The following is a 12688-nucleotide window of genomic DNA, read 5'->3' as shown; positions in this document are numbered from 1 at the left end:
TCACCCAATTTCTAGATTTACATCATCCACACTCCATAGCCACTTTAAATCCCCCTAACAACTTTTATAGGAGCCTTTCACAATCAGCAAAAGAGGCCCACAGCACCGCCGGTTAATGTAATATTACTTTTATTGTTGTGGAGACTTAAACTTTTTTCTATTAGTTTGGCAACTTGTGTAAATGATGCAAGTTTCCAAAGCAATCGAAAAAAGTGTAAGTTTGCAAACAAATAGAAAAAAATAGCTAGATTTCTTGCTAGCTGCTTTTTCAGCACAAAGTTGCTAGGAGGCTGTGATTTTCGCTAAATATAGTGAGAAAGTTGCCAAGTTGGCAACACTGCATACAGCAGATTTGGTTAGAGAGGGGAGCCCCCAGGTTTGCTGAGACCTAGAATATCGGTCATGGCGCCAATGTGCTGTGTGCGGCTGCTCACCCTACTCCCTACCGTACATTTGTTTGTTGTGTTTTTTCTTTTCAAAGGCTTTTTATTGTGAAGGGCTACTTGGTGCTGACGCTGGTCGGATCCTGAGATCTGACTACATATGTGGTGCCAGATCCGGCGACAGCTGGCACATTGACCAGCACTGTATATAGCTCCCAATGGGATGGAGAAGCACATGCAGAAAAAGGTTTTGAAGAGGAAAGTCTAGAGATACAGGGTCTGGGGAGGCCATGTGAACAATGGTTCTTGCGTGGAAGATTAATTTGTAGTGCAGACGGTCTTTGGTAACTAGTGTGTTCCCATCCAACCAACCCCCTTGAAAGTTCAGTGCCATAGCTGTGAACTGCTATTGATACTGGAGGGGGGATTGATGGGGATGAGGTGAGTGAAAAGGGTAGCAATCAAGGCTGGACTGGCCTACAGGGTACTGTGGAGATTTTCCTGGTGTCCATTTGCAGTCTGGGCCTATTTTGTATTTTATTTTCACATTGTATCATAGGAAAAGGGTTGAGGTAGCTCAAAGTGTGTAATATGGGGTTACTTTGAAAATGATTGGTTCACAATCTACCCCTGGCACCAACCATTCTTTGATGATACTTAAAGAGTATGGAGCGTTAAAGGGATGCTATGGTTAATTTGCACTAATAAAAACCTATGAAATTCAGTGAAAGAACATTCTAAAAGGGACATTATGGTTACAAGTAAAACCGAAAACCCCCAGAAATTCAGCAGTTATGGTAAGCTAAGCAACCATAACTCACGCCACCACCATGCACTGCTAACACTAACATCCAGGACATCAAAGATTACATCACATGTGAAATTATTTTTGATAAAAATTCCTACAAGGGGTTTTGATTATAATATTGGTAAAACGATGTCAGGGGTGATCGGGAGATGTATCATCACGTACTTGATGTATCAAAGAATGTACTGCTCTAAACAATATTCTATTGTAGTGTTGTTCTTAGTATAGGAACTTAATTAGACCTAAACATAGGCAATGTCTGCAGCATGTACCATAGAGGTATAATATTTATAATATTGCAATGTTGGATAGTAAAATAATGAATGGTACCTTATCAGAGTTTTGAGTACTGTTAACCATGTAGTAAGCAGATAATAATTCGACACTTACTACACAGTTGTGGTACTGCAAACAATACATATAAAGACCACAATGCACACAAATCAAAGGCACATACAGGGAAACTAAAGTAAGGAAGAAAGAAACAGCATAATCAGAAACTGCTAGTAACATAAACGTTTATCCTTATGTATACAAATTAATTGTGTGTTTTAGGGCTGCTCATTGACCTATATATGTGCACAGTGAGGTGAGAACAAATCCTAAGAAAAGTTCTTTAAGAAGATATGTCCAGGTTAACGTTTAGATATAAAGCACCTTTTCAATTTTAATATTCTGACTCTCAGTGAACAAAACCACCTGGCCTACATATGTCAGTGAACTAAAACAAGTGGCCCAGATGTGTGATGTCATTGGTAATGTCATCAATGACATTTGTGATGTCATCTTTGAAGTCCTGGCGGCGCGGGTTATGGTGGCTTAGTTTCTGGGGTTTTTCGGTTTTACTTGTAACCAAAACGTCCCTTTAAGAAAGTTCTTTCACTGAATTTCACAGGTTTTTATTAGTGAAACTTAACCATATTGTCCCTTTAACAAAGTGTTTTCACTGAATATATATATATATATTGTTAAAGGGACGTTATGGTTAAGTTGCACTAATAAAAACCTATGAAATTCAATGAAAAAACTTAGTTAAGGGAGCGTTATGGTTAAGTTGCACTAATAAAAACCTATGAAATTCAATGGAAAAACATTGTTACAGGGACGTTATGGTTATAGGTAAAACCGAAAAACCTCAGAAATTCAACAGTTATGGTAAAATAAGTAACCATAACTCGCACCACCACTGTGCACTGCTAAGACTAACACCCAGGACATCAAAGATGACATCACACCTGTGGGACCAATTCCAGGCACCGCCACTCCAAATCCAATGACTGCAATGCTCTCAGAAAAGTTGTTTCTTTTTCAGCAAGTAGTAAGCTGTCTTCCTCCACCTCATCTTTCTCAACAAATACTGTAACCACACAGCCTGATGTCTGCGGGCTTTTGCGCATTTTAAATAAATAAATAAATAAGGAGGGCTATGGACCATTATCATCCATTGCAGCCCCTGAAATTTGGGATAAAGGCCATTAGCACCCCTGGTTCCCAAAGTGGAAACCCAGGGTGCTAAAACATAGATTTCTCTTCCTATAGCGGGAAGGAAAATCCTTTTCCATGACAGCCAACATGGAACGAGAAGGTGTGGCTCCACACACAGCCCCTCTTCCCTTGCCATGGCAGCCTGCAAAACCCTATGAACATATTACCACAAGCACTTTTTTTCCCTTTCAAACCTATCCTACCTTCGAATAACTTTACCACATAGACGGCCCCAGGTAGACATAGCCACTTTAACACAATTTATCGTCCCTAGCTGTCATGACCAGTAACCAGATTGTCCACATCATGACCTTATGCCATGACCCAGACAATCTGGCTGCTGCCCACTGCCACAGGCTATACCTTAGTCACCAAAGGTATATGACTATTTTTTGTACCTACATTATGACTGTTGTCAAAAAATAAAACACGGGCACATTTGCAAAACCATGCTTTAATGTCCTTGCCAGTGCCCCTCACAAGTTTGCTTGAAATCCACCAATGTTTTATTTTTTTAAAAGTATCAAAATGTATGTACATACAATAGTCATATAATTTAGCCCCCACTTGACAAAATTCAGTCTTTACACAAATATTGACGGTTGGGTCTATAATCTTTCTCAAAACATTTGACAACATTCGTCAAATAGCAAAAACGTTATAAGCCATCTAAAAATGTTGAGACCCCCCTCTTATTTCACCCTCTCTTGAGAAAATCCCACCAAACTTTAGAAAACCATTTATATCTAGATTCAAAATCGTTTTGCCAAATGTTGTGCAGATTCGTCAAATGACACCACATTTATATGACTTTACAATATTTTAAGACCCCCATCTAATTTTGCCCCTTCTTGACAGAATTCCACAAAACTTTGCAAAAACATTCAGGATTAGTACTAGAATGAAATAGCAAAATTACATGCAGTTTCATTGAGTGGCGCAAAAGTTATAAGCCATCCAAAAACTGCTTTTCCCCAACCCTGTAATGAAGACATAGGTACAGATGTCCTAGGACATCTGAAGTGCCCGCGAACACCCCAGGGCATCTGGAGTGTTCGCAGACTTTCTGGGGGTGAAACAACCCGTTTTTTGTTTTCTTATGGCCATATCCAATCCAATCCTCATCCCCCCGACATCCCCAGAGATTGTTTGTTAAATTTGACAAGCGCAATGCTGCTTTTTTTTAATGTTTTCACTGCGCTGTCCGCGGACCCCAAAAAAGTCTGTGAATCCAAATGGCGGGCGTTTCAGGAAAACCAATGCATTTCATGTTTTCTCACCACCCAATCAGCAGCCGCCTCCCGATGTCCGCGGACCATGCAAAAGTCAGCAAATTTTTCTGGCCAATCAGAGGCCAGTCTGCAGACCGTACAGCCAATCAGAGGTCAGTCCACGGACCGAACAGCGAAGTGAGTCCAGGGAGCGGACATAGATATCACACATTTTTTTGCCTTACTTTTTGGTAGTTTAAAAAAAAAATACTGGACTGATTTACACCAAATTAACAAAAGCACGCTTTCGGAACCAAGCCGCTCCTGCCACAAATTTGGTGAAAATCTGTCCAGTGGTTTGTACTGTAGGCGTGAGCAAAGTGGGAAAAAAAGAAATGTTGGGACCCCCCAATAACTTTGCCCCCCTCCTTGACCAAACCTCACCAAACTTTGCAAAAAAAAAATCAGGGTGGGCCATATACTTTTTTTGCAACATTTGGTGAGGATTTGTCCAGTGGGAGCAAAGTTATAAGCCACCCAAAAAGTGCTCTTCCTATGGGTTTAGCAACTTAACCACTTAACCATAACTACATGACGCTACCACAGGCCATGTAATATATATAATATATATGTATTTAATATATATGTATATTTATATATATTACACGGCCGCAGTAGTGGCCGTGTAGTTGTGGTTAAGTTGCTGTTTCCATAGGAAGAACCCTTTTTTGGTGGCTTATAACTCCGCTCCCCCTGGACAAATCCTCACCAAACTTTGCAAAAAAAGTATATGGGCTACTCTGCAATTTTTTGCACAGTTTGGTGATGTTTGGTCCAGGGGGGGAAACATTTGCGCACGCCTACAGGCCAAACCGCTGGATGGATTTTCACCAAATTTGTGGTAGGGGCAGCGGCTTGGTCCTGAAAGCGTGCTTTTGTAAATTTGGTGAAAATCCGTCCAGTAGTTTCCTTTAAAACAATCAAAAAGTAGGTCAGAAAAATGTAGTGACATCTATGTCCGCTCCGCGGTCACACTTCCGTGTTCGCTCTGCGGACAAGAAATCGATTGGCTAATGTGTAGCGTCATGTGGCGTTTTCACTGATTGGCTGTGGAACAGCGTGAAGTGCGTCACATTTGTTCGCTGACTCCGCAATCTTTCGTTCATGTTTTGGTGTACACGGACATCGCCGGTAACACATACAAAACAAGATACCTATGGACTTGCTATACTTATGAAATACTGTTTCCGAAGGTGAGCATCAATTAGCTTGGGATGGAATGTGGCAGCGCAAACTGAAAAAGTGGTGTTTTCTTGCCACCAAATTCTTACCGTAAAGTGAAAGTTGGTGCTCAATGTACAGCGCCCAATGCCTGCGTCTGTGTTACAATGTTTTCAGATTAATATTAAAGTCGGACGGGCGTCGTACATTTTGATTTCTGAGCCCGCCACCTGGAGTGTTTGTTGGAAACAGTGGTTCTGGAGGCGCATGGGAGCAGCAGTTCTCATGATTGGATTGTCATATGTTGTTGAAAGTGAGAATGTATTTGCCTTCTGAGTGAAGGTTAGTTCATTTGCTTTTTTGGTTGTGAGCTCAGTAGGCCCACGCATCCAAGTCCATCCATAAGGGGCTATTGTTTTTTGAACTTGAGCGAAAGGGAAACTTCAAAAGCTATGCAAGGAATCAGAGCATGGAAAAACATATTGTTTGATAAGGTTATGTTTTAAAATCGTTTGTAAGAGACATGAAATATCAGTTCACAAAGATTCTTTGCTGCAAACTAATTGCTGTCTGACTTTGCGAAAAGCAATGGAGGATGTAAAGATCATGTAAGTTTAATTTTGACGACTCTAAACCGACCCACGTTTTAATTTTATATTACCCAACAGTAATTGTGACAATGTAACTGAAGTATTTTCTTTTTGGTGCAGTTATATGTTTTCCTTCAATAACAGATAGTGCCCATTGTTAGCGTTTGAAGGCTATGAGTACAGTCTTACTTGTTGACCGTTATTTGTTTGTTTGTTTGTTTATTCACTTTTATTGCGCACCAGACCCGTAAGTAACAGGGCACAGCAGTAAGAAAATGCAAAGCTTACATAGTTACAAGAAATACAGTATATACAATAAAAGCTTACATAGTATCCATGGTTATAAAATATACAAGATATACAATAAAGACTTATGTGATTGCAAAAATATGCAATGTACAAATATACAAGTTACAGAGAGGCACAGAGTTTAAATGAGAATATAAGGCGAGTGAGACTCAACTGATCAAGGTACGGAGTAGGCCTAGAGGTAGGAGACTAGGGGTCGGTAGAGATGAGGTGTTTGATGAAAATTTTTCGGAAAAGTGGGTAAGGTTGGTCTACTCTTAGATCTAGTGGCAGTAGGTTCCAAGATTTAGCAGCCTTCACTGGGAAGCTATTACCACCAATTGTGGTAATAGCTTCATCTTTCAAATGTTATGCTTGTCCACATAGCTTTGTCTATCAGGTTGCACGTTTTTTTGGTCTTGTGTAACATCAAGACATGTAATGTTTTCTTCCTTGCCCATTCATGTTGGCTTCATAACTGAATTACCCTCTCACTGTGTAGTTGGCATTTGTTTAACCCTTATGCCGACTGCTGTTTCGCGGCCTTTGTAGGCTTGCACTATATGTACCCATGGTCAACGCCAATAATTCCTTAAAATGTCATGATTGTCCACTTCCATTTGTGTACTACTTTCCACAATGTTTGTGTCTGTTTTGAAATGTTTTCCTAAAGGTTGGTTATTGACACAGATTTTCTTTTACGTTTTCCGCCTAGTTACATATTGCCGTACTGTGCGTACCATGGTTTCCAGCTACCAAGTGACGGCTTCTTTCCACACCAGATGCAACTGCTTATGACCGGCTGCCTATCCATTTTAATGTTATGGGATGACAGGCCTGGCCCCTTTGTCCCTACGCTGAACTAGCGATTAGGAGTGACGTACATCATTTATGATGGTGTAAGGCAACGGTCATGGCGGCGTATTGCAAATACCTGTGCAAACAAAGCGGTTGCTTCAACAGAAATACATATTTTGTGTATGCGAAAAGGACAGTGTGTTTGTTTATTTGTTTGTTTGTTTATTTATTTGATATAGCGTGCAAAACCCAGAGGTAACAGGGCGCAACAGAGAACAGAAGAGTAAGTATACATAAAGACTTGGTTACAGGGTAGGAAACAGTTGAATGGTGAGCAGAGCATTACATTACTTACAGGGTCTGTTAAGTAGGCGTATATACAAATATACAAACAGTATTGTACATTTAGCAGGTCAGTTTATATAAGTATATACAGTGAGGTGGGCTAGGTGCAGGGGCATTGTTCATTAATGGGGATCGTTGGAGCGTAACAAGGTGAGGGTGTTTCGCCTAAAACTGTAATAGGATTGGTCAGTTCTGATATTGAGAGGGAGGGCATTCCAGTGTTGGGCTGCCATGACAGGGAAGCTGCTACCGCCCGTTTTTTTCTGTCTGAATTTGGGTACCTGTAGGCAGTAAGCATTGGTCATCCTTGTGGGTCTGGTGGAGGTTCTTTTTACTATTCTGGTTGCCAGGTATGGGGGGGCAGCATTGTTTAAGCATTTGAAGGTGAGTGATGCTGTTTTGAGTGAGATGCAGTCGCAGATTTTAAGCCATTTGTGTTCTCTTCTTTTGTTGTATATGTGTTCCTTGTGTGGTAGGTTGAGGGCTGTCCTGAGTGCGTTATTTTGCAAAGTTTGGAGCTTGTCTGTTATGTATTTGTTGGCTCCTAGATACATGGCATTGTAGTAGTCGAGTCTGGATAGTATTAAGGCATTGGCGATGGTAATGCAGCTAGCTTGGGAGAGGAAGGCTCTGCTTGCCCTGATAAGCGGTAGAGGATGCTAAAGAGTTCACTTGCTTTTTTAGTGACATGGCTGAGTCAAGGTGAAAGCCTAGAGTTTTCACTGTTTTGGCGACTGTGATAGTGTTGCCGTCTATGTTGAAGGCCTTGTAGTCAGGACTGAGTATTTTTTATGTTGATGTTAGATCCCAGGAGCAGTATTTCGGTTTTCTCATCATTCAGGCATAGGCCGTGTGTGGCCATCCATGCCTGAATGATGAGGTATATTTTGTTTACCAAGGCCGTATCTGAGTCGAAGTTGCCCGAAAGGGGTATGAGAATCTGGGTGTCATCTGCATAGTTAGTGTATGAGACACCCAGTTTGTCCAACTTGTCAAATAAGGGCTTGGTAAAGATATTGTAGAGGGCGGGGGAGACGCAGGATCCTTGAGGGACACCGCTGGTTATTTTGATGGGGTCTGCTGAGGCTAGTGAGGAGAAGACTCTCATGGTACGATTGTCCAAAAATGATTGGATCCAGGCTATGGCCTCTTTTGAGAAGTGTGCAGCCTAGGCCAGGTGTTCACACAGGACTGTGTGATCTACCAGGTCGAGGAGGAGAAGCATGGTGGTGTTTCCTTTGTCGTTAATCTCATTAATTTGGGTTTTGAGGTTAAGGCGATTTCTGTGCCGTGTTGCGGTCTGAATCCGGATTGGCGGGCACCTAAGAGTTTGTTGGTTTCTAGATATTGCTGGATTTGTAAGTATGCTACTGTGTCTATTATATTTAGCAGGAATGGCACCGTGGTAATGGGCCTGTAGTTGGTAGGGATAGCGGGGTCTAGGGTTTGCTTCTTGAGGAGTGGCAGAACCCAGGATTGTTTGAGGTTGCTTGGTATGTTGTTGGAGGAGAAGGGTGCGTTGATCAATTTGGTTACAAAGGGAGCTAAGTCCCTGTCTGTGTCCTTTATAATCTGGGGTTGGCAGTTGTTGCCTTTGCAGTTGGAGGGTTTGAGAGAGGCGATCACCTTTTCTGTTTCTGGTATGGAGATTTTAGCGAATCTGAAGAGGTTTGGGCTTGGTGGGTTAGTTATTTTGGCTGGAATGCTAGGTGGTGAGTAGTCGTTGGTGGTTATGGAGTCTTTTTTTAGTGCAATTTTTGTTTGAAGAGTTTTGATTTTGTTGTTTAGGGCGTTTTGGACGCTGGTGCACCATTGTTTGTCTTTGGTTATATTATCAGGTGAGGGTATGGGGGATTCTCTTAGGATTGCAAATAGTTCCCTGGTATTGGAGCTGGAGTTTTGATTCTTTCATTGAAGAGGTTCTTTTTGGTGAGTAGGATTTCTTTTTTGTAGTTGTTTGCAAGTTGTTTAAGCTGTAGTTTGTTCTCTTTTGTGGGGGTATTGCACCATTGAGTTTCTAGTTTCCTTTTTTGCATTCTTAGTTCTTTCAGATGGGGGTAAACCATGTGTTGAGGTGGGCTTGTTGTTTACTCTTTTGCAGTTTTAGAGGGGCAATAGTGTCTAGTCCTGTCTTCATGGCATTGTTGTAGCTTTCTACTAGGCACTCTGGGTGTAGGTTGTCGGGGAGAGCATTAAGGGAGAGTGTGTTTCACCATAAACATTGTCAATGTTGCCATTAGAAGTAGAACCATTGTTACTATGTAATTTGGAAATGGGAATAGTCTGTTGGTCTCTGACAGTAGTATGTTAAATAAAAGTACTTTACTAATTCTTAAATGTTAAGGTTTTCTTTTAAAATCCCGTTTATTTTTTTGAAATGTAAGGTACTACATTATACGTCTGTGTATGTTTATTTACAGGTTCTGCGTCACGGCACGTACTGTTGCTTTTTGGAGGTTGTCATGGAAAGCGAAGAGGGGCAATGTATATAACAACCCCTTTACCTTTCTATGGTGGCCATCTTGAAAAAGGATTTTGTTTTGTAATCGTTGTATGTTTATGTACAGGTTCTGCGTTTCGCCACATACTTTTGCTTTTGCCTTGCTGCCTTGGAAAATGACGATCGGCTATGTATGCAACAACTGCCTTATTTAGAGGTTCTGCGTCACGGCACGTACTGTTGTTTTTTGGAGGCTATCATGGAAAGCGAAGAGGAGCAATGTATGTAACAACCGCTTTCCCTTTCTATGGTGGCCATTTTGAAAAAGGATTTTGATTTGTAATCGCTGTATGTTTATGTAGAGGTTCTGCGTCTCGACACGTACTTTTGCTTTTATCTTGCTGCCATGGAAAATGAAGACGGGACATGTATGCAAGAACCGCCTTTCCTTTCGATGATGACAATCTTGAAAAAGGATTATAACCAGAAATCCTATTTTTCCGTACTATATGTTACTTCTTTGCACATCTATACTATTACTGATAAATCTTATAGCGTCTATATCCTTTGCTGAGATATTTATAGTACATGGAGTGAATGGTGGTTTTTAACGCAACATTTACTTTGTTAACAGGTGGGTTTGTTTTTTGGTGTTACAGCTAATAAGGCCTTTTGCGAACGGAAATGAGGAAAGACGCATCAAACAGTGAATTGGGGGGTGGGTGGCCGGTGCAAAAATATTGTGCGTTTGTTATTTATAAGGTTGGGGCAGTGTTTGTCATGCTCCTTCATTACAGTAGTGCTACTGTTTCTTGGGGAGGAGGGATGGCCTTAGCTGATGTCATTTTCACATAACTAAAACTTTTGCTAAAAGTATGTAATGTGTACTACATTGTTAACGGCTTAGTACCAATACGTGTTGGCGCTGTGCAAGGCAAATGTTGCAGGTGGACGTTCCTACATAAATATAAAATCTGTTTCCACATTGTCCACGAGGCAAACATCTTACTGTTAAATGTTTACGGATTCTGGGACATGTTACCGTGCTGTACACAAGCATATTGTCAAGTGGTATTCTCCGCAAGGTGTTTAAATAAGTCAGAAGTTGCATTACATTATGGTTACGTGGCACTACAATAAACCGATCATGTTTAGCAAAAAAACTTTGCAAAAGGGACGGTATGGTTAAGTTGTTGTACTGAAAACATGTCCAAATGAGTAAAGAAAACTTTGTTAAAGGGACGTCATGGTTATGTTGCCCTGCTAAAAACCCGTAAAAATCACTGAAATAATACTTTCTAAAAGGGACGGTATGGCTAAGTTGCTCTACTGAAAACCTGTAAAATTGAGTAAAAAAAATATTTGTGATGTCATCTTTGATGTCCTGGGTGTTAGTGTTAGCAGTGCACAGTGGTGCGGGCAGTTATGGTTGCTTAGCCTACCATAACTGTCGAAATTCAGGGTTTTTTTGATTTTACTTTGAACCATAATGTCACGTTTATAAAGTTTTTTTAGTGAATTTCACAGGTTTTTAGTAGTGCAACTTAACCATAACGTTCCTCTAACAAAGTTTTTTTTAGTGAATATATATATATATATATGAAACCTGTTCTTCTACAAAAAAAATGATGCTCTTCTGCATAAAGAGATCTGCCAGTAAGAAACATCCTGCTCATGAATTGGTTTTGACAAACACTTAGATGTGTTTCTGTTTTGAAATATCAATGTAAGCCTTAATTATTCGATCCACATGACATTTCCCTGGACCCATGCATGAGACTTTGCGAATAAGTAAAGGAATGGTTGATAAACTTAAATTTTGAACTTGTCCACCGTTTCTATGCTCTTCTACTTACAAAATGTTAATCTCCTGAACCGCATCATTGGTTAATTTAATTATTGGGGTGTTGGCGTAGGACATGTGCTGTCACCGTGCAATTAACAAAGGTGTATCGTATTGTATAGATGTTTTTGATCAATTATATATATCACATTTTCCAGTTGTCACCTAGAGGTGAAGAGTGATCATTGATGCCCTGAGGAAGCTTGCCTGGCCTTTTCTACAGGCGTAATGAACCGGGATTCCAGCGAAACGTGTTGACCACATATCATATTGTTTCCTTACTTGATGAGTGTTTTGATGAATGGAAATACTACTATTTGTATTACTTGCATGATTAGATAGAATGCATTCATTCTTTTGTGCACTCTTTGCTGATGTAATAATAATTGTTGGATGAGCTGTTACATATTAGTAATCATGAACCTATGAACTAATCATTCTAAATATTTTGGTATTAGGACCTTGTTGTTGGATTGATTAAGTAGTGATTTCCTTTTTCTATTACAGTTGCTCCCAACTTTATGATTGTGACAAAGAATGCAAGGAAACTGCAGCCACATTAGGTCTGCAAATCACAGCGCCTGCCATTCATAGCTCTATCTTCAGGGCACAGCCCCATGGTGTGCAGAACCATGCCCGAGATGGTTCCTGCTATGCAATATGGCGAAAGGAATGTTCCTTCTGACTTCATTACCCTCAATATACCCCTCACATATTCCTCTATTATCCTCTGTGCCTTTCTTCGTTTATCAGGAGTTCAGGAATTAAACCGGCTTCACTGACCTGTCAGGATGACACCCTTCAGCAGGTTCCCCAGAAGGTGCCTTGCTGCCAGACCATTTCCAATCAGTTATGCAGGGCCTCTTAACCTCTTATTTTCCAGGACGCCACAATTTTCTGAATCTCATCCCTCAATCCCACACTGAGAACTTCCACTCAACGCTAGTTATCCCGGGACAGTGGAGGAATTGGGGGCTTTTTGGTATCGTATCTGGGCCAGCACCTTTTAGTAATGCAACATTTAGAAAGGGAGGGGTCACTTTGAATGTCAGAGAACCCACAGACACACTGCAATAGAGTCTATAATATTTACTCGTGAAAAATGGTCATGCAAAGTGAATTTTCGAGACCTTGTGGAAATCCACAGTCCTGGGACTCTCAGCGCCGAAGGGCACCTTACAGCCAAGTGCTGGAACTGGTAGCTTCTGAGCCTCACCATTCTTAGGCTGCATCCCCATCCCCACAGTAATTCCTTTAAGAGAGTGTGGATGTTGAG

This window comes from Ambystoma mexicanum, chromosome 11 (genome assembly GCF_040938575.1).
Source record: "Ambystoma mexicanum isolate Mex_15411 chromosome 11, UKY_AmexF1_1, whole genome shotgun sequence".
NCBI lineage: Eukaryota > Metazoa > Chordata > Amphibia > Caudata > Ambystomatidae > Ambystoma > Ambystoma mexicanum.
Note: the sequence above shows the minus strand (reverse complement) of the source record.